General features: G+C 47.6%; 1 pseudogene; it reads right to left on the bottom strand.

The window, feature by feature from the left end:
• Positions 1–13633: 13633 nt before the first annotated feature.
• Positions 13634–22223, bottom strand: part of LOC102875681 — a 19591-nt pseudogene continuing 11001 nt past the window's right edge.

Raw genomic sequence — 22223 nt, 5'->3', positions numbered from 1 at the left:
ATAACATCTTTCCCTCTGGAATACAAGCTACCTGAGGTCCATGACTTTGCCTAGAACAGAGCCCAGCAAATACTGATTGATTGGGTGGATGCATTCAATACGGCCCTTGTGCTGTAAGAGAAGTACCTTCTGAATTCCCTCAACTCTGAGATGCACATTTCAAAAGACATTGTCACATTTCTGAAATGTAGCTGTGTACATTGAAAGCAGGGCTCCTTTGCCCCAAAAAGCTATTATTCAATCGATAGTGCATTTTTCCATCAACGGCATCTTGCATCTGAGGAAATGCACACACACCCAGTGAGGGCAGGGACTCAAGCTCCCCGAGGAGACCTGGTGCAACTTCAGCAGCCACTGAATATTTAGGCAGGAGGAGTTTTGAGGAGTGAGCGAGCGTTTTCTGCAATAAGCTTGTGGACCCAGGAACAGGCAGAGAGATAAACGCATGGAGCAACATCTGCTCATTGTAAGAAGATGGTGGGAGCTGGTGAGACGGTGGCTGAAGATGAAACTGGAAGGTCCTGGACAAAGGGCCTTTGAACTCCTCTGACGGGCTTTGTTCTGACACCATGTAGGGGTGTGAGCCAGAGGGTGACTTGCTTGGAGTTTAATGCTTAAAAAAAAAATACCACATATCTTCTTTCTTCTTCTGCCTTCTCACATTGACCTCATCCCAGACCACAGGGAAGAACACCTTCTGCAAGTCAGTAGAAGAGGATGAATCCTAAGTTTCAATAGCAGGATCAAAATCTTTTTTTCCCCCTCTCTGTCTCTCCCTCTCAAAATTTTCTGGCTATTTGTTACTGGTCTGCGCTTGCATTTGGCCCTCCCTAGTTTAGTCCATGAAGTATGCTAGCCCTTCTAGTGTTCTCTACAAAACCAGGAGGACAACAGCAAAGTCTGGTGGTCTGCCCACCCAGGAGGCCTCTCGATCTCTGACAGATCGATTTCCCTCCCACGTTGGGAGGGAAGAACGAGGCTTCCCAGGAAGGAGAAGATAGAGGCCAGCCTCCCTCCTAATCACACCACAAACCATGCACTGTGCACAATCCATTGTCTTCTCTCCTTGTGAGGTGGGTAACAACATCATCCTCATTTCACAGGAGAGGGAACTGACGCTACCACTCCAGCATCTGCAAATAAGTTGACCATACCAGATACTTGGTGCATATTTCATTTTTCCAAAGACAGGGACTGAGCATCTACCATGTGCAGGGTCTTCCACAAGGACCTATCCTTCTTTTTTGTTTTTGTTGTTGTTAGGTGCCATGAAGTCAAGTACAACTCATCTCAACCCTATGAACAGCCAACCTGAACCTTGCCCTATCCTGTGCCATCCTCATCATCTCTGAGACACGAGAGCCCATTGCTGAAGCCACAGAGTCAATCCATCTCATTGGAGGTCTCCCTCTGCCTTGTCGACTATCTTTCTGAGCATGATGATGACCCTCTCCAAGGAATAGCCTCACCTAGCTACATGTTCAAAGTATGAAAGACCTTGCCTCCAAGGAACATTCTAGCAGTACACTCTCTAGGCCATAGCCGTTTATTCTTTAGGCTCTGCATATCACAGCCATGCTGGTCCTGCTGCATGGATTCCCATCTACCCTCTCACCACTGAGAAATCTCCAAGGATCCTTTAGGACATCGTTCACACACCACCTCCTCTGTGAAGTTTTGCCTGCCTGGCCTCCCCACAGGACCATTCCCTCCACCTTGCTTCCCTCCTCCTCAGCAGGGTGCTCTGCACAGATGAGGTGTTCTCTTCTGCTCAGCACAGGTGCACGGTACACCTTTAAATCACACTGGTCAATTGTGTAGACATAACAATGCACAATAGCCAAGTGGTCCACCAGAAGTCCCTGCCCTACAGAGAGGCTGTCCTGTGCCTTGTGACAGCATGGATACATGACATCATGCATTTCTGTACAACACAAAGAGTTAGCCCCAGGGAAAACTGTGGACTCTGGTTAATGTACCAATATGGGTTCTCTAACTGTCACAAATGTAGCACATGAATCTAAGGTATTAATAATAGGATAAGCTGTGCACAGGGGACAGAAGGGTTATGTGGGAATTCTCTGTGCTTTCTGCAAAGTCCCCAGGTGATTGCTGCTGCTAGGTGCTTGCCAAGTCTACTATGATTCACAGCAACCCTGTGAGCAATGAACGATCCCATGAATGGCAGACTGGACTGTCGTCTTAGCCTGTGCCTGCCTCCCGATCTCCATGCTTACATCTGGTGGTGCAGTCACTCTGTCAGGCCATCTCGTGGTCTTCCTCTCTTTCCCTGACCCTCTACATTTCCCAGCATGAGATCTTTTTCCCAAGGACCAGCCCCTCCTGACAACATGCCCAAAGCATGTGAAACAAAGTTTTACAACATCCTCGCCTCTAAGGAGCACTGTAACCGCACTGCTTCTAAGACAGATGTGTTTGTTCCTTTGGAAGTCCATAGGATAGCCCTTTGCCAACATCTCCACTCAAAGCCATCAATTCCTCGGTCTTCCTTATTCCTTGTGTGTTTCCCTATGTGGTATAAATGGTTAATGTGCTCTTGGCTTTTAACAGAAAGATAAGAGACAATTTGGAATAAAGGCCTGGTGATCTCCCAAAAAAAACAGATACTAACAAGCCTTCGGGGCACAGTACTGCTCGACCGTACAGGGGTCACCGTGAGAAAGGGTCAACTCAACAGCAACAGGTCATACACGTACTTTCTGTGCAATTTTTCTATAAACCTAAAACGTCTTTAAAAGTGTTAAAGAAAACCACAACCCCTGACCTAAAAGACAACAGAGTTAAAATGAGGACAAGGGTCCCCCAAAGTTGGAGATGAGTCTCACCACTGTGAAGTTAGAAACAAGTCATAACTGCAGTCATAAAACCACCCTCCAGTGGGTTTCCAGAGACTGGAATTCACACAGCAGGAGAGAGTCCATCTTCTTTTCTGGGTGCGTTCAAACCACCAGAAAGGTGCAGATTCTGGGTTAGCAACACAGCTCCCTACAGATTCCCATAGGTGAACTCCCTCTGCGTCAGGGAATTCAACATCAAAGTCAGGCTCATTGCCATTGAGTTGCAACCAAATCACAGCTGACCATCTAGAGGGCTGTCAGAGGTTGTAAATCACACAGGAGACCATCTATCTTTCTTCTGAAGAGCAGCTGGTGGATTCGCACTGTCTGCCTTAATGTTGGTAGTACAACTCCCTACCCACTAAGCCACTAGGGAGAGGGGATCTGGGACTCCTTCAATCAGAGACTGAAAGGAAGGAGGGGGGATGCTTTTAGTAAGAAGGTGGCTTTGGGCAGAACTTCAAAGGGGGCACAAAGGACTCCCCTGGAAGGAAGTGAAGACATCAGGGCACTTTGCTCTGCAGAATCTCCTCCTGGGAAAGCAAGAGGCAGGAGCACTCCTTTAAAAAGTGAAGCCAGTATTTGATAGCCCTTCACTGAACAGCAGCAGAACAGAAGTAATCTTTGAGTTTGCAGTTAATTTGTTCTTTTAATGGAGCCATCTTGTTATCAGCTATTAAAATGGGCTTTCCCCATTAGCTGCTTTGAATCCAGAGAGGCAGCTGGTCTCCCAGCCACTCTGCCTTAACAAGGAGGGAGTGGGCTGGCAGGTCCGTGTGCAGTTAGTGGACAGAAGGGAGAAGGATTCTGTTAACACTCACTCGCCCAGGGGCACTTCCACCCACTGGACACACCCAGGGAACTGCTCCTACACGGGATCGTTTGAACACAGAGGCTCAAGTGCGAGACATTTGAATCTGAATTCCACCTTTGTCCTTCAACTTGGGAAGAAAATAGATTTGATGATTCCTATCTTTGTAAAGATGGCAGAATTGAAAAGGGCAGAAATCTACCAGTTGTTGTTAGACGACCTTCAGCCAGTCCTCAGTTCATGTGAATCAACAAACTGCTGCCCCGCCATGTGCCATCCCCACACAAGTTGTGGATCAGACTGTTGGGACTCTCAGAGTTTTCATTGGCTGGTTTTTGAATAAGTAGGTCACCAGATCTTTCTCCTTAGTCTGCTGGAGCCTGGAAGCTCTGCTGAAATCTGCTCAACGTCATGTTGTTGTTATTGATTGCCATCGAGTCAAGCACAACTCATAACGACCCATGAACAAAAGACCTAAAGCTTTCGTATAATTATCATCGTTTCTCAAAGTTCATAGAGTTTCCAGGGGCATGTTGGTTAGGAGGTGGATGCCGCTCCTCCATCACAGCAAAGCAAACATCTGCTGACAGGCTGGTGGCGTCTGCGTGTGCAGCGTTCTGGTCAGGATTCCCCCCCACCCCCAGGTCTCCCACGTGGGGAGCAAGGACTTTACCAGTGAGCCACCAATGTCTCAGGAAAAGTGCTTTTAGAGGCCACTAAAGAGAAAAACTCAGAGAGAGAATGGGGTGTTCCTGAGGCCACAGAGCCTCTTGATGTCAGAGCCAAGCTAGGGCCCAGGCACCTCTACTCATTGTCCCAGAGTTGTTGTTGTTGTTGAGTGTCATTAAGTTGACTATGACTCATAGCCACCCTCTAAACTACAGATCAGCCAGCCCTGTGCCATCCACACCTTCTCTGATATGCCTGGACCCGTTGTTATAATCCCTATGTGGGTCCATCTTGTTGAAGCTCCTTCTCTCTTGATCCAGCATGATGTCTTTTTCCAAGGGCTGGCTTCTCCTGACATGTTCAAAGCAGATGATATGAACACCAACCTCCTACAATACAAGCTGTAAATGCCAACCCGGGTCCCTGAGAGCTGGGCTCGCCACAGTCCCCCGGGAGACCATTCATTTTCCCCTCCACCATCTCTTGAACACGAACCCAAATCTGCCGTCACTGCCCAGCTTATATAATTATGCTCCCTCACAGGTGTACAGCACTGCACAATACATAATCTGCTGCCCCTCTTTTACTCTCAGTCTCCAAGGCAGCCAGGAGCTGGTATGATTTGAATCCCCCTTTTCCAGATAAGGAAGCCAAGTGTCAGAGACGGCAAGGGATTTGTCCAAGCGCACAGCTCAGAAAGATAAGGCTGGGATTCAAAGTCAAGCTTCAAAAGTCCAAGTTTAAGTATTCCTCCAAGCTAGGGTATGCTTGCTGGATGTAGAAACCAAGTCCGTTCTCCGAGACTCGAACATGCAGAAGCAAACGCATGTGCCCATGTGCAGATAGGATGTGTGTGCTGCAGCAAATGAGCAGGGCTGGGATGTGTCTCCAGGCAGGCAACCTCTCCCCCTCCCCAGTTATGTACTCTTCCCACCCCTCAGCCCAGGCTGGCCCAAATTTGCCAACACTCCAGGCACTCAGTAAGCAAAACCATCTAGTCACTCAATCAATAAGCTCAGCTGTCGACAACAAGCGAGGGCTGAGCGTTCCTAAGAGCTAATAGTGCTTTGAGCTATAAACATGGCCATTAGCTGAGCTCCCGCCCTGCCAGTCAGGCTCTGTCACTGTGGGCAGGGGCATCCGTGCCGGCAGCCAGAGGCCATGGCATTTCTCGGTTGGCTGAACCCACTCAGCCTGCCCAGGCTGGACTGCAGCTGCCATCTCCCTCCCTTTCCTCAACGACCCCTGCCCAGCATCCAAAGGGGATCCTCACACAGAGGAAGCCCCTTCTGGGTCCCATCCTACCATGATACTCAGTGGAAAGCTCAAGAGATGGTGCTTCTCAGACCCCTGACTTTGAACCTCATATGTCCCCAGAATACCAGTGCTGTACTTGGCACTGGGGACACAGTTGCTGGTTTCTGCAGTGACAGAGGATACACACACCCAGACCTCAAGCAGACCTGATGGCAGAGCATACCAGGCAGGCGGGGTTTGATTCCTGGCTCAGCTGTTAACTAGCTGTGGGTCCTTGGGCAAGCTGCTTAACCTCTCTGGGCCTCAGCACTCCCATCTGTAAAATGTGAACAGCAGTCACCTCACGAGGTGACTGTGAGGATTAAAAGTGAGTACTGTGCCCAGCTCGGTGCCTGGCAGGTAACAGAAGTCTGAGCATTGAGGCCCCGAGGGAGTGCCGAGAGAGTGGTACTGGGCAGCTGCACACGTGGGCAGGAGAAGGCAGCAGTTTGAAGGAGGGAGAAGTATAGGCCCTGCCCCTCCCGTCTCCAGTGTTTTCCTCTCAGACATGGTCAGTCAGTGAGCAGAGGATCTGCCTGCTTCCAGCTATCCCCTCCAGAAGACTTCTGACCTTACAAATCCTGCTTAGCCAGGGCAGGTGGGGGAGGTGGGGGATTAGCAGGTCTGGATAGCACCGGAAGACAGTGCCCTGCTGGGATGCCAGCCCTGGATTAGGGGGTGCACTAGACCGGGTCACAGCTCCTGGATCTGCCAGTCAACCCTTTCAGATGAGGTTCAGTCCCAACAGGGAGTTGCAACATCTGAGGATTATTCTTAATTAGTTGTTGTTGCAAGGAACAGAATCAGGGGGCATGTACTCCCCCAACTTCCCAAAGGGAAATAATAGCCTTCTTAGTATGTAAAATTCTTTTTTAAAGTGTTGTCAAAACAAAAGTCTCCTCTTTCCCCCCCTGAAAAATCTCAGAAATTTTTCAGAAAATTTCTGGCTTGCCAGGACCTTTTCCTCGCTGTCTGCTTGTGTCACCTCATCTCTCTTGCCCACCTTTGTCTCCTCTGTCTCCCTCTCTCTCTTCTGCCTCCTCCCTCCTGGGCTCTCTTCTTGTCTACTTTTCTCTCTGTTCTTCTATTCTTTTTTTCTGTCCTATTCCTCTTCCTTTCTCTCTCTCTCTCTCCTATCTCTCTGCCTCACTCTGTCTCTCCATCTCCCCTTCTCTCCTCCTACGCTTCCTATCTTCCTAACTCTCTCTGTATCTGTTTCTGTCCATTTTCTGTCTCTTATCTTTCACAGTCCGTGTACCTGTCCTCATATACCCATACATGGACCCATGCATACAATCCTAGCTCCCTTTTTACTGACTTTGCCTCAACACCACCACCACTTGGTCCAGAATTCCTAAAAACTATCCGATAAGCATCACCACTATTGTCCCAAGATTATGGGGAAAACTATCTTCAAGGTATGACAGTTTAGGACCATGGACAGAGCTCTGGATTGAGCCTTTCTGAGACCCTGTGGTTCTGAAGGTTGTGGGACTGCTCACCGGGCCTTGAATCAGGTGGTTGAGGAGACAGAGCAGAACTTACGGAAGCTCCTGGAACTATCAAGGCTGGGGAAGAAGAAGCCTGAGTAGATGTGAGGAGGGGAAGGGTGAGAGGATAGCGAGGGTGAAGAACTAGACACATAAGCAGAGGCGAGAGGAGGGAGCGTGAAGAAGACAGCACGAGTGTGGAGAGCCTGCGTATGAGCGAGTGGGCAGGAATTGTAAAGGCTGGCGAGTGTGAAGGGAGTACACCTGTTCATTTGAGTGGGGGTGGAAATGGGCTTGGAGGATGGGCAAAGGTTTAGAGCTGAGTTGATTTCAGGTTTAGAATTCCCTGCCTCTTCAGTGCCTCCTGAGGGAGCAGAGTGAGCTCCAGAGCAGCAGGAACGAGCAGGGCTAAGACCAGGATGGAGTGGAGAGGCCTGGGAGTCGAGTGCTCTGCCTGAGGCGCTGCACTGCGGAGGGAAGGCAGGAAAGGGAAGAGTCATGCCACCAGGCTGGTGGGTAAATATTTAGAGGGCTGCTTCCACATGTATAAAAACTCAGCGCATCTGCTAGGCAGTGCTTACAGAGGCTGGGAGAAGAGAGCTGGACTTAGGCCAGGCAAGAAGCCTGTTTAAACCTTCTAACTCACAGCTCCCCCAGCCCACGCTGCACCGGCCTTCTGGCTCTCAGAGACACACACAGGGCACCCAGCCCACTGGCACACACATACAGCAGCACCGCATACAAGGATATGATTAGATACACACTGAGTATCGGTTCCCACACAGATGCACGCATGAACGTACACCCACAGCAGCCAGCATGCACGCCACAGACTCACATCCACACGAATGCAGATAGCACCCTGCAAGGCAGCTCATAACACACACACACACACACACACACACACACACACACACACACACCTCATCATCTACACAGCCAGATCACAGAGCTCACATATCTTCACAAATGCATTCAGAGTGTCCCACTTTATTAATTCAAAAACACATACATGCACACCTGGCTCACATGACATTATATGCATATGTACATGTGCCTTAGAGTTAAACATGCACAAACCAGTAATTGCAGGTTAAAAATATCGTGGGTGGATGAATGCATGTTCAGAATTTACATGAGATCTCGCACAGGGACCAAATACGTATTTCAGATATCATATGACTTATATGCACAACATGCACGCTCACCCACAGGCATTTAGCACTCACCGATCCACATAAGCTCACACACCATTACAAATGCATAAACTCACTAGCACTCTTTGTCTGTCATCACCGATGGACCACAAAGACACCCCGCGCAGCCTTGCACACACCCAACATTGCTCACCATCCTACACACGCAACCAGTCACCTCCCAGGACAATTTGTGCAACTCATGTAATGTCTATAAGGCAGTGGTTAAGAGAATTCCTCTGGAGTCAGATGGCCTGGGCTCAGATCCCAGTGTGTGTTATTTACCAGTTCATCTTAGATGAAGTTGGAAGAATTAATGCAGTAATGTACTCCAAAAGATATCAAGCCCATAGGGGACATTCAATATACTCTAATTATCACGAGTTTATGCATATTTACTCTCTCCATTTCATAGGTAAGAAATAGAGATCCAGAGAGTAAATATGACTTATCCAAAGTGATAAAAGTGAAACCACAGGGCTGCACAGTTTGGTGGGTTGAGGGAGAGGGTTTAAGCAAATGGGTGAAAAGGCAGGATATTGATGGGCAAGGTCCAATGGTGATTAATATTACAAAACATAATGCACAAGAATGATTGTATGAAACACAATGTGAATGAAGAATAGTGTGAAACACAATGTATATACATTTTCTAAGCAAACCAGTAAAAAAAAAAAATAGAATGTATATGAATGATGGCGTGAAACACAATGTAAATGAAAGATTGTATAAAACACAATGTATATGAATAAAATATAATGTTGTTGTTGTTGTTGTTGTTGTTGTTAGGTACTTTTGAGTCATAGATGACTCATAGCCACTCTATGAACGAAAGGCCTGAGCACTGTTCATAGAGTTTCCAGAGGCAAGCTATTTCAGAAGTGGATGCCACTCCTGTTTCCAGACTTGTTTTAATAGGGAAGCTCCAGCAAACACTGTCCACCATGGGTAACCATTATCACATTTGACACATCAGTGTCACAGTGTTCAGCATCACAGCAACCACGAGTTACCTCTGTACAGCAATTCACAGACCAGTGCTCTACCATCTAGAAGAATGTTTGACAGAAAAACAATTTGCGGCCCTCGGGCTCTTTGGGGCTTTAAGCCACCCCTTGCCTTAAACCCTAGGCCAAGCCTCGAGGGCCTCGCTACTGGGGAGGAAGAGCAGTACCACACATCAAACCCAAGCCCAAACGTAATGTAAATTATTATATGAAAACCAATAAAAATATTTTTTTAAATGTGATGGTGATGGGAGTAGTGGTTATACTTTGTAGAGCCAAGTGCTGTTCTAAATAATTTTGTATGTATTATCTCATTTAATCCCCTTAACAACTAAATGAGGCAGACATTATTTTATCTCTATTTCACAGGTGAGGAAACTAAGGCACAAAAAGGTTAAGTAGCCTGTCCCTACGTTACACAGGAGGGAGCCCTGGTGGCTTAATCAGTAGGGTGGTGTGCTGCCTACCCGGGGTGGTGCCTCTCTGGCAGTTCGAATCCACTATTGGTTGTGGAAGAAAAATGAATAAGCTTCTCCGGTGTAATTTAAAGCCTCAGAAGCCCAATGGAGGGTCAGCTATGAGTTGGTTCCAACTCAACTGCAATGAGTGAGTAAATGATGTTACACAACTGGTGAGGGTCAAAGTAAAAATGAAAATGAAACAGGTACGTTGTCTTCAAACAGACTTCGACTCATAGCACCCTGGAGGACAAGGTAGGACTGTGCCATAGAGGTTCCAAGGCTGTAAATCGTTACAGAGCAGACTGCCACATCTTTCTTCAATGGAATAGCTGGTGGACTGTTGGTTTCAAACTGTTGACCTTTCAGTCAGCAGGAAAGCACTTAACCACTTTGCCACTAGGGCTCAGTAAAGTTAGAAGTAGGCTAACACCCAGGAAGTTAGCACAGAATAGTTGCAAAGTTGTTTGACCCACTTATACCCCAGCCAGGACTCGAGTAATGTTAGAGTTTCTCCCAATGACTCTTACCTCCCTCTTTGCTGCAGGTCCCTGACTCACTGACTCTGCCATTGCCTCCTTTCCAGTTCACATGGTTTTTCTGAGAGGCTAAGCCTCACTCTTGGTCAAAGATGTTGGAAACATAGGAGATTTGAGCCAAGAACCCTGGATTCCAACCCCATTCTACTATTTCAAAAATCACATGGAGCTGACTAAGTTCCTAAATGTCTCTAGTTGCTAGTCTGCCCATCTGTGAAATGGGAATGATTGTATCTCCCTCAGCAGGTTGTTTTGACGATCAGTCATACTTATGAGCACAAATGGCTTTGTTGACTTATAAATTGTCTATATATTGATGACAGTGGCATCAGGAGGCCAAAAGCTTACCACACTCTTGGCTGTCAGATTCTGTACTCAGGGACAAGATAGGGGGTTGTCTCTGTTTTTCCTCTGTGGGGCATCCACATTACCTGGGGTCCTTCTGGAGAGGTTATCTTGGTGCCAGCAAGAGCAGTTCCTTGGAAACAAAATCCCCTTGCAGGTCTTTCTCTGCAGAGCAGTGAAGGAGAGGTGCAGCTCAGTCAGGATAGGCTCTGTTCTTCTGTAGTAACAAGCAATCTCCAAGCCTCAGTGGCTGAAACCCCAGCATTTCTTGTTCACACTCAATATCCATCAACAGTCAGCAGAGGGCTCTGTCCATGAGCTTCACTTTGTCCTGGACTGTTGGAGCAGTGACTATCTTGTTTGTGGCCAGTTCTTCTCTTAGTAGGGAAAGAAACCTCTGGAGAGTCTCCTTTAGGCATTAAATACTCGGCTTGGATGTGACATATGTTGATTCCACTCACAAGTCCATAATTGGAACTAGAAACCCATTCAACGGACCAGGAGGCACAGTCATACCATGTAGATAGAGAGAGGTACAGGTGGCTGGAAGTAATTGGGTGACGGTCTTCATGATGGCCACAGGGAAGAAAGAGGCTGTAGCAATGAGCTAACAGTAGGTATGCACTGTGCCCTATGGTCAGGACCCTGGGGGTGGTTAAAACACTGTCCTATCAAACAGTCCCTCCTAGTGTGACTCGGAGGTGGGATAAGACAATGGAGTACCAGAGGGCTGGATTTGAACACTGGCTCTGCGATACAAGGCAGTATGACTATGGTACAAGTATTTCCTCTCAGAGCCCCAGTTTCCTCATTTGCAAAGCAGGAATACGTTCCCACCAGATAGAATGTTGAGGAAAACTACAGGATGTCTCATCTAGATTGTGTCTGCCACCATGCCTGGGGCATAGGGGATGCTTCATAGACTGTGGTCATTATTCTCCACCCTGCCAGCCACTTGCTGTCACTAAATTTCCACAGTCCCACCTGATACATCTCTGTTGACACTCGTCCTCACAGAAGGAGATAGGAAGGTGCTGGCCACCCTGCAGAGGGCTGAGCCAAAGAAGACCTCAGCAGCTTGTGTGTACCCTCACTGATAAAGGAAATGGCCATCCCCTGACACCAAGAGACTGGAAAGTGAGAAAGAGCTGCCTCAAGCAGGATATACGGTCTCGTCCTGAGCATCTTCTGCCTCCACAAAATGTGTTTGTGTCTTGGCTCAGAAGGACTGGACAGCAGCTCCCAGATCAGGTGGGTGGAGAAAGAATACGTCCTTCCTCAGTCCCTTATCTCTTCTCCCTATGCTTTCTTTCTGAAAGTTGGACAATGACTAAGGACAACAGAAGAATTGGGACCTTTAAGTTGTGGTGTTCGAGGAAAGTAATAAATATCCCATGGACTGCCAAAAGAACAAGTGAGATTGTCTTGGAGAAAGTGAAACCAGAGTGCTCCCTGGAAGCAATAATAGTGAGATTTGGGTTATATTGTTAGGAAGGATCAGTCCTTGGATAAGGACACCATGCTTGGAAAGGTAGAAAGTCAGTATAAAAGAGGAAGAGCCTCAACAAGATAGGCTGGTACAGTGACTGCAGCAATGGGCTCAAGTGTGTTAGGGATGGTGAGGATAGCACAGGCGATGGCAGGTTTCAGATCCATCGTGCAAAGGGTCACTATGAGTTACAGTTGACTCAACAGCACATAAGGGAGAGTGTGAGCACAAGTATGTGTTTCCACAGCTCCCAAATCTCTTTCTAACACAGATCTCTCTCATGAACTCTAGGCTTATATATCCCATTGCCTTCTAGGGACCTCCCTATCCAAATTTACGGACAACCCAAATTCAGACTGTCCGAACCTAACTAATATTCGATTTCCACTTCACCCAAGCTAGGTCTTGCTGATATACTCATTATGTCAATACAGGCACTAATTTGTTAACACAACTTCAATGTTGTCACATGCTACATTTGTACCAAGGCCTGGAGATAGTGAGATGAAAGATGTGTTCTCAGCCCTCTGTTGCATTCTAAAGAGGAGGACAGAGGACCAAACAGGGCAGAGTAAAGTCATCATTTGTGGACCAAGTGTGTGTAACGATAGAAGAGGGAACGACTGACCTTGCAGATGAGGCACGGATGGTCAGGAAAACTTCCCAGAGGAAGTCGCCCGAAGAGTGAGGAGAAAAAGTCCATTTAACAGCCTAAAGAATAGGTAGGAGACATTCCCCAAATAAGAAGACAGTTTAGTGCAAAGATGATAAAGCAATTATGGTCAAAGTATAAGGTGCCAACTTGGAGGGAAGGAGTCAGAATGTTGTTGATGATAATGATGCTGATGGTGGTGGTGATACTGGTGATGATAGTGATACTAGGGACAATGGTAATGAAAGTAGTGATGACAGTGGCAGTGATGACTATGGTAATAGTGGCAGAGAGAGTGGAGGTGATGATGATGATGACGATGATAATGATGAAAGTACTGACAATGAGGTGAAGATGGTAGTGACAGGAATGAGGTTAGTCATGGTGATGGTGAAGATGGTGATGAGAAAGATGTTGATGTTACTGGTGGTGAAGATGGTGATGACAAGATTGATGTTGATGATGGTGATGGTGATGATGATGACAATGCTAATAGTGGTGAAGATGGTGGTGACAGGGATGAGATTAGTCTTGGTGATGGGGGTGATTATGATGAGAATGATGACAATGCTAATGGTGGTGAACAGGGTGATGACAATGTTAATGTTGATGTTGATGATGGTGATGATGATGATGATGACAACAAGGCTAATGGTGGTGGCAGGGAGGAGGTTAGTCAGGGTGATGGTGATGATGATGATGAAGAGAATGATGGTGATGTCACTGGTGGTGAAGATGATGACAAGGTTGATATTGATGATGGTGATGAGAATGATGACAATGCTAATAGTGGTGAAGGTGGTGATGACAGAGAAGAGGTTAGTCATAGTGATGGTGAGATGGTGATGAGAATGATGGTGATGTTACTGGTGATGAAGAGGGTGAGGACAATGATGGTGATGATGGTGATGAGGATGATTACAATGTTAATGGTAGTGAAGATGGTGGTGACAGGGATGAGGTTAGTCAGGGTGATGGTGGTGATGATGATGATAAGAATGATGACAATGCTAATGGTGGTGAAGAGGGTGGTAACAGAGTTGATGTTGGTCATGGTGAAGGTGGTGGTGATGACGAGAATAATGGCAATGCTCTTGGTGGTGAATATGGTGGTGATGATAGCAAAAAGAGTGACCTTGTTGGTAATGATGATGGTAGTGGTGATGAGAGTGACGGTCTGTCAATGATGGTGAAGGTGGTGATGGAAGTGATGTTGATGTTAATGGTGATGATGATGGCGGTGGGAGTGGTGATGATGAAAGTGATGGTACTGGTGGTGAATATGATATAATGGTGGTGAGTATGATATAATGGTGGTGAAGATGACAAAGAGGATGATGATGATGATGATCATGTTAACAACAATAAGATGTTGGATCCAGCCCTCTGAGACTGGAAAAATAGTGGGTGTGCCTGGAGAAAGCAGACCCCTATGCCACATAATCAGGAGCTTTACTCTCCCCACTACCAGTGCAGACCTCCTCCTTCCACTTTCCACTTCAGACCTCAAACCCCAGACTCCAGACCTCTCAGCCTTCACGTTGTTGTCATCCCCCTGCCGGCCCTCCCCTCCAGGTGCAGCTCCATTCTGGACCCAGGTGTGCCATCTTCCTTTCTGCAACCTCAACTCCCCTCCCCCACACACCTCCCTAGCCTGCTCCTTCTTCCATCAGCTCGCTACTTCACCCAGCAAGGAGAGTGGGCACAGTCACCGCAGCTATTTATACTCAGGCACACCTCACGCTTCCCCTGCCTTGGCCTCCTTCCATCCAGCACCGCCATGCATCAGGTTTCTCGGGCAGAAGTCATGGTAGACAGGCGCCTGCTTTCTCCCCCTCTCCAAGCTCTTCCTCAACTCCAGGGTCATGGCTACTGTGGCATGCCAGAGCATTGTTCATTGGATGGCATCAAGTCCAGTTCTCTGCCTCAGTTTCTCCCAAATAGGAAGGATCTCTTAGTCCCTGGAGACTGTATGAAGGATTTCTGCCTAGTATAGCTGGGGGTTGGCAGCTTTAAAATCTGCTACCACTAGGCCCAGGTCCCTGGATAACACAAGCCAGTCACATTTCACTATTACCCAGAAGGTTGGCAGTTCACTCCCCCCACCCAGCAATAACTCTGTAAAGACAGCAGTGAAGAAAACCCTGTGGAGCAGCCCATTCTGTAATTCATGGGGTCGCCACAGGTCAGAATTCACATAACAACAGTGGCTTTGGTATATTTTTGTTGCGTTTTTTGTCTTGCCAGCCTGTCGGCTTCAGCAGGCCAAAGCCAGATCGGGGTGGCTGGGAGAATGAACAGAAGCTGGAAGGCGAGACTCTTTTCTGTATCCTTCTCTTCCCATGGCCCTCTCTCTCATCAGCACCTGGATGGGGTGACTGGCTGGCTGGGGGATCAGGAGGGATTAAGGGCAGTAGGGAAACGGAGCTGCTGGCCAGATTGGAGGCTCAGCCTTGGAGCCACGGTGCCTTAATCCTACCAATGGCTCAGTCAGGTCACCCACTCGCTGTGAGCCTCAATTTCCTCTTTGTAGGAGGCAGAGCCACAGATGGATGCAGAAGCCGACTGCATGTCCTCACTGCAGACGTGGCCAGGGCCTGGCAGCCTCCCACCACCCCTGGGTCACTCACCAACTCCCCCACACTGCCTCTACCACCATGACTATGCCTCTGACAAGCACCCAGTGGGAATCAATCACGCCAGCAGAGCCAGGCCTCGGCCCCTGACATTCCAATTAATCGCTTCACTCTGACCTTGGTTGCATCATCTCAACTTGGAATAACGTCATCTATCTTCTCTGGATGGTCGGAGACCACAGGTCAGGCAGTGGGGACCAGAAAGCCACCTATGCCCGAGCCAGAGCCAGCCTCAGCACTACGGGGACACTTTTCAATCAAGAGGAACTGCAGCGCTCTCAGAAAGCCGTCAACCTTCCCAGGGACACACATTCATCTCCACAGGAGGAGAAAAACAGCCCTGGGCCCTCCCTGGTGGAGCTCCGTGATTACTCCTACTGCCCTTCTTGTCCATCACATTGCCACTAAGAGATAGAATTCTCGGAGAATCCCCAGAGTAGGGGCATGAAGGGTAAAGAAGGTTACCAACGGCTAGGGTGGATAGTTCTTGGTTTGAGTAGAGTGAAGACTCTTGATGGGGGGAGCACCTCACCTGATGGGAAGACTCACTCTGCCATATGGAGCTCCCAGAAAGAGAGGAGAGAAATAGAGTCCTGTCCTGGATCTTTTTGTAGACTCAAGGGAGCAACAGCCTTGCTTTAAGGACGTTTCAAACTTCCAGGAAAGTTCTGCTCTTGGGAACCTCATTTCTGATAGAGAGACAACCTTGTCTGTAGACAACCCAGTTTGAGAGAAACAATTTGCCTTGGTAAGCCCAGTCTGAAAGTTGAGATACAACCCTCCCACCAACTGATGGAAAGAAAGTGCTTGCGTTGGCGAAAACTCCATCAAAAGGGGAAATATGTTGAACAGTCCCTGCACTCCATCATGTAGGCCTTGGGGAAGTTGAACTTCTCTCAACAAGGCTTCCTAGGGGTGCATCTGTGATCCTTGGCACCAGGAGGCAAATCAGACCTGAGTTCACATTCTGAGTCTGCTCTTCTTCCTGTGTGTTTCTGAGCCAATGACTCAGTCTCTCTGAGACACCTTTCATCACCTGAAAAATGAGAACTGCCTTGGGGAGAACGTGAGGCTGTGCATGCAACGCACCCAGCAGAGTGTCTGACATGTGGCAAGCATGCAGGGCAGCTGGCTTTAGGTCAGGTCAGGTCCCAGGACTGGCCAGTGCAGGGGTCCTGACGCTATAGAGAGGTGAAGTAGAGGGACAATGGAGCATGCCAGGTTGCAAGTTACAAGAAGTCAGAAGTGAAAACCAGTAGTGGAGCTCAAATTACACAGTCTTCCTCAGCCCCTCCCAGGATAGCACAGGGCCCAGGTGCCCAGTGGGCAGACTGAAGGTGGCCTGGGTGCCTAGACCACAGTGGGAGAGGGTGCATGGATTCACACCAAAGTGACTTCAATTTAAAAAATTAGAATCTCCTACTCTAGAAGCAACAGAAGAGGTTCCGTGGACACCCCCACCGCCAAAGAGCCGCTTCTGAGTTGGCACTGTTTTCTTTGGGGATTATTTTTAGCCTGTTTTCCCAGTAATGATCATTTTTGGGTGGATTTCAGGGTTGTAGCTGTGTGCTCTCTGGGAGACAGGAGCCGTAACCATACAGAAAAGAGAAGTGGGGAAAAAATAGAGGGTTGTTCTTCATCGTAATTGGACTGGATTTGTAAAGTTGTTATTAAGCATTTGTCATCACAAAAGTCACTTTGATTTGGATTTTCCTGCCCAATTTTGCTTCCCTGACTTAATGGGAGGTCTGGAGAAATTAGGGTGCCCCTCCCAGAGTACACAGTGAGAAACAGAGACCAGTGTTCTCAGGAAATGAAGGGAGAAAGCGAGCCATTTGGGGAATGTGTCTCAGAGGAGGGACTTGAAGTTGATAAAAAGGACAGCTTCCAAGAGCCCAAGTCAGTGCTTTACAACACTAAGAGGCAGGTACTTACAATATTAAGCAGTAGGTTCTTCCATTTCACAGATGATAAATTTGGCACAGAGAGGTTAAGTAACTTGCTCAGGGTCACACAGCTAATAGACAGGGGAGCTAGAATTTGAATTCAGGTAGTCTAACACCAGAATTAAGGCCCATAACCCTTTTTCATACTGCTCTGACAACTGCCTGTGAGGAGCTGGATGACAGGGGGTGAGGTGGAAACAACAGGGATGAAGTTAAGTGGAACTAAGGTCAATCTCTCAGCTGCTTGCAAGCCTAGCATGTTCCTTTGCTTGGCCTAGGGGGAGGGCCAGGTGATGCCTACGTGAGGAAAATTTGTAGATGCCCTAGATTGCCAGTGTTCTGGGCTGGTAGAGATTGAGGTGGGCATGAAGAAGATCAAGGGGTCCAGCTTCTAATACAGGTTACATATGAACACAAGGAAAACAAAAATCCTCATCCATGGACCAGTAAGCAACATTATGATAGATGATAGATAGATAGATAGATAGATAGATAGATAGATAGATAGATAGATAGAGAGATAGAGAGATAGATGTTATTGTTGACTGCCTTCGAGTTGAGCACAACTCATAGTGATCCTATGGAGAAAAGGCCTGAAGCCCCTCTATAACTATTGACACCTATCAAAGTTCATAGAGTTTCTGGAGGCATGTTGTTTAGGAAGTGGATGCCACTCCTGCTTCCAAACCTGTCATAGAATGTTATTGGTTGAGTTGCCTGTAATGCATAGTGATCCTATGTCCAGCAGCTATGAACCCTTCCCTGTCCTGAGCCAGTCTCACTAATTCTGACACACCAACCTCCATTGCCCCAATTACTTTATCAATCCGTCTCATCCAGGGTCTCCTCCTGTGCTGTATGTCCACCCTTCTGAACATGATGTCCTTCTCCAAGGACCGATCTCTCCTGGCCATGTGTCCGAAGTAAGTGAGGTGGAGCTTCAAAATCCTAGCCTCCAAGGAGAGACTTGGTTTCACCTTCTCCAAGACTGAAGTTCTCTATGACTTTATTTTACTTGTATCCATGATCCATACCCTATAGCAGCAGTCAATTTATCAAAAGACAAGTTGTTTGGGGGAAATCTGCTGTCAAGGACATCTCCAAAATGCTAAGGAACAAGGATGTCAGTTTAAAGGGTAAGATGCCTCTGATCCAACACTTCGTATTTTCAATTGCCTCCTATACATCTGAAAGTTGGACACTGAATGAGGAAGAGAGAAGGACCCCTGCCTTTGAATCATGGTATTGGTGTAAAGTATTGTATATTATATAGACCAACAAAATAACAAACAAGTCTTTCTAGGAGAAAGTGCAACCAGGATGCTCGTTAGAGGCAAGGATGGGGAAATGTCATCTCACACACTCTGGGTATGTTGTCAAGAAGGGCCACTCCACTCACGTCGGGGTTTGGGGAGACTGGGAAAGAGGGGATAAATTACATATACTACATTGAAACAGACAGGGGAGAGAACTGTTTAAAAGGCATATATGATTAAGTATTGTCATGACATGAGTCCAGAATGAAGGCTGCACAGTTGAGTGGACTTGAGAGGAGGGATTGTAAAACAATGAAAGAATTATTGTTTTACTTTTCAAAATGAAGAATGAACTGGAGGGGAGGTTGGGCAGGGAGAAAATTGCAACAATAAATGAATGGAAATCCAAAGTTTCTGTGAACTTTCATTAAAGTTAATAATAAAAATCAAAAAAGGAAGGACCAGTCCTCAGAATAAGACATCATGCAAGAAAGGTAGAAGGTCAGAGAAAGAGAAGAAAGCCCCTCAACAAGATGGATTGACTTGGACTGTAACAACGGGCCTATCAGAGATTGTGAAGACGGCACAGGGCACGGCAAGGTTGTGGTCTGTTGGTCACAGGCTCACCAATGGCACCGAACAACAACAATGAAGAGTGCTGGTGGAGCCGGCCTTACAGCCGGTAAAACACAAGCTTTAAGAACAGATAAAGTTGGGAATGAATCCCATTTCTGTCTGTATCTAGCTGTAGAACTGTGAGCCACTTGTGGCTCTCTCTTCTCCATTAGCTACTACTTTCGCTACGTTGTCAGTGGTTCCTGGTGATCCCCTTTGTGTCAGAGTAAAACTGTACGCTATAGCATTGATTTTTCAGATGAAGATCACAAGGCCTTTCTTCCATAGAAAGAAAGGTAGTGTCATCTGCATAACACAGGTTATTAAGGGGTCTTCCCCCAATCCTGATGCCACATTCCTCTTTATAAAACCTAGCTTCCTGAATGATCTGTTTAGCATAACAGATTGAAAAGGTATGGAGGCAGGATGCATCCCTGACACACTCCTTTCCCGATGTCATGTTTCCTCGAACTATTCTGACAACTTCTCATGGTCCAAGAATAGGTTTCACATGAGCACAATCAGGTATTGTGTCTGCAATTCCCATTCTACTCAGTGTTAGCCACAATTTGTTAGGGAGTTCTTATATAGTCATTTAAGAGAAAAAGGAGGGGGGGAACCATCCATGTCAATTCTGTTGAGTCAATTACAATTCATGGTGACCACTTGTGTGTCAGAGTAAAACTGCACACACACACACCCCAATGGTGTGTCAGTGGGTGATTGTTTGGAAAGTGATCACCAGGACTTTTTTCTGAGGTATCTTTAGGAGGGGCTCAAACCTGCAATCTTTTGGGTTAGTAGCCAAGTCCACCACTTGGGAACTCTAAACATTTGCATACTGCTCAGCATTCTTGTCAGGTTCAATGAAGCAACGTACACAAAGTACTCAAGACAGCCCACCCCAGTGTCCGAATCATCATGTCTGCCCCTCCTCATCCATTCACTCATTAATTCATTCCTTCACTTTTCCAGTGAGCACTTATTGGATACTTACATGCATGGCACCACGTTCAATGCATAAAGAGTTCAAGATTAAGAAAATGTATTCTTTGCAAGGATTCTGTAAGCAATCAGGGGAAGCTAAGACAAGGAGTTCATTCTAACGAGAAGAACGTGATTGATTCTATCTAGGGCGGTTGAACAAGGCTCCTCAGAGCAGGAGGAGAAGGAGAAACAGGTATTCCAGGCAGAGGGGATGACATGGATCGAGAGGGGTATGACCCTTAGGGCAATAGTGGCTCAGAGGGCAGTGATGGGCTGGAAAGGTAAGTGCCAAGCCCTCACTGCAAACCTGGAAAATGTGGAGTCTATCCTGGAAGAAGTGGGGAGCTATAGATGGTTATATAGAAAAAGTGAGACCTAAAGAAACCGAGAGTCCAATTTGCGAGGTAGGATGGGAAACCTGAAGCAAAGATCCTAGATTTAAGCCGGCAAGAAGAGGAGCATGGGCTTTGATTCCAGCTTTGGTAAGAAGCTCCTTGCATGGAATGAGGCAAATGATCAATCCTCCTCAGAGCACAACAGGATTACAACAAACGGCCCCGACAGGCCCACTGGCCGTACAAGCCTGTGGGGTAAGGGCTTGTCCTCTTCACAGCAGACTCCAGCTTCCTTCTTCATCCTCAGAGCCCCCATCTTTCCTTCTGTTCCTCCTCTGCCTGCCCAGACTCACACTTGTTGCCCAAAGCCAGAATCCTGGGCACTGCCAACAGCAGCAGCCTGGCAGAGCTGGCTCAGCCCTGCTCTCGGGTCACAGGCTCTGGGGAGAAGCCGTGCCCCTGGCTCCTCCTCACTCACTCCACCTGGCAGCCAAGCTGGCAAACAACAGAGAGGTTGACTAAGTCACAGCAACCTCAAGAGTTCGCTGGCATTTAGCTGCTGGGTGGTGGCGAAGCCAGGGGGGCTGCGGCTCTCACTCTTTCTATTTCTTGCTCGTTCTCTCTGCTCCCAGCTGGCCAGAGCTTTGCCTTGAAATTAAATGATGCTGTGGGGGAAGGGAAGTTGGGGGAGGGGAGAGTGTAGCCTACTTGGCACTAGTCCAAATCCTCTCTTGGCCAGAAGCCCAGGGGTGGTCCTGGCTTACTGGCCATGGACTAGGGGGGAGGAGAGGTGAGGGGGAAGGCGAGAGTCAAGGCTTGGTGGGGGTGGAGGAGGGGCTGCTGTCAGGGTGAAGGAAAAATGGAGCGTTCAAGGGAAAAAAGAGTCCTAAATGCACAGTCCCACAGGGCCGCTGATTGTGTCGAGAGCTGGGCTGTGTGAACGCATGTGTGTGCACACACTCGAATAAGGAGCTGCAGCTCCCATGCGTCTCCGTATCTCTGACCGCCGCAGCCATGAAGAACGTCCGGGTGGTGCATGTGAAATTGTGCGGTGGTTGTTGCTGTGTACCACTGAGTGGGAACGGACCCACAGCTGCCCCTCTGTGAGTTTTCAGAGGCAGGGAATAGGCCAGGAGGAGATGGCCATCTTTCTGGCAGCTGGTGGGTTTGAACCTCTGCGTTGGCAGTGCAATTCCTTACCACTAAGATTGTGTGTGTGTGTGTGTGTGTGTGTGTGTGTGTGTGTGTGTGTGTGAGAGTGAGAGACAGACAGAGAGACAGAAGAAAAGAGAGGAGAAAGAACACGAGGAGGGTTGGGCTCTTGTAGGCGTGTTTGTGTGTGTGTGATCTGTGTTTTGAAGAAACTTTTTGGCCTTAGGAGTGTGTGTGTTTCTGAGGAGGGTTTAGTGTGTGTGTGTGTATGCACGCTCGTGTGTTTCAGAGGGTTTGAGTTCTTGGAGACCCGCTTGCTTTGAGTCAGATCTGTGCTTTAATCCTTTTGACCTGTCCTGTCAACGCAGCACTCGCGTGTCACTTCTCGTAGAGGCTCTTTCTAAGCATGGTTTAGGGAAAGTTTCTAGACATGGTCACATTATCAGCAAAGTATGATATATGTAGTTGAAAGGAGACCATTTTTTT

The sequence above is a fragment of the Elephantulus edwardii genome, unplaced genomic scaffold (assembly GCF_000299155.1).
Source record: "Elephantulus edwardii isolate Elephantulus edwardi_28Jun2011 unplaced genomic scaffold, EleEdw1.0 scaffold00094, whole genome shotgun sequence".
Taxonomy (NCBI): Eukaryota; Metazoa; Chordata; class Mammalia; order Macroscelidea; family Macroscelididae; genus Elephantulus; species Elephantulus edwardii.
Note: the sequence above shows the minus strand (reverse complement) of the source record. Positions and strands in the feature narration are given on the sequence as shown.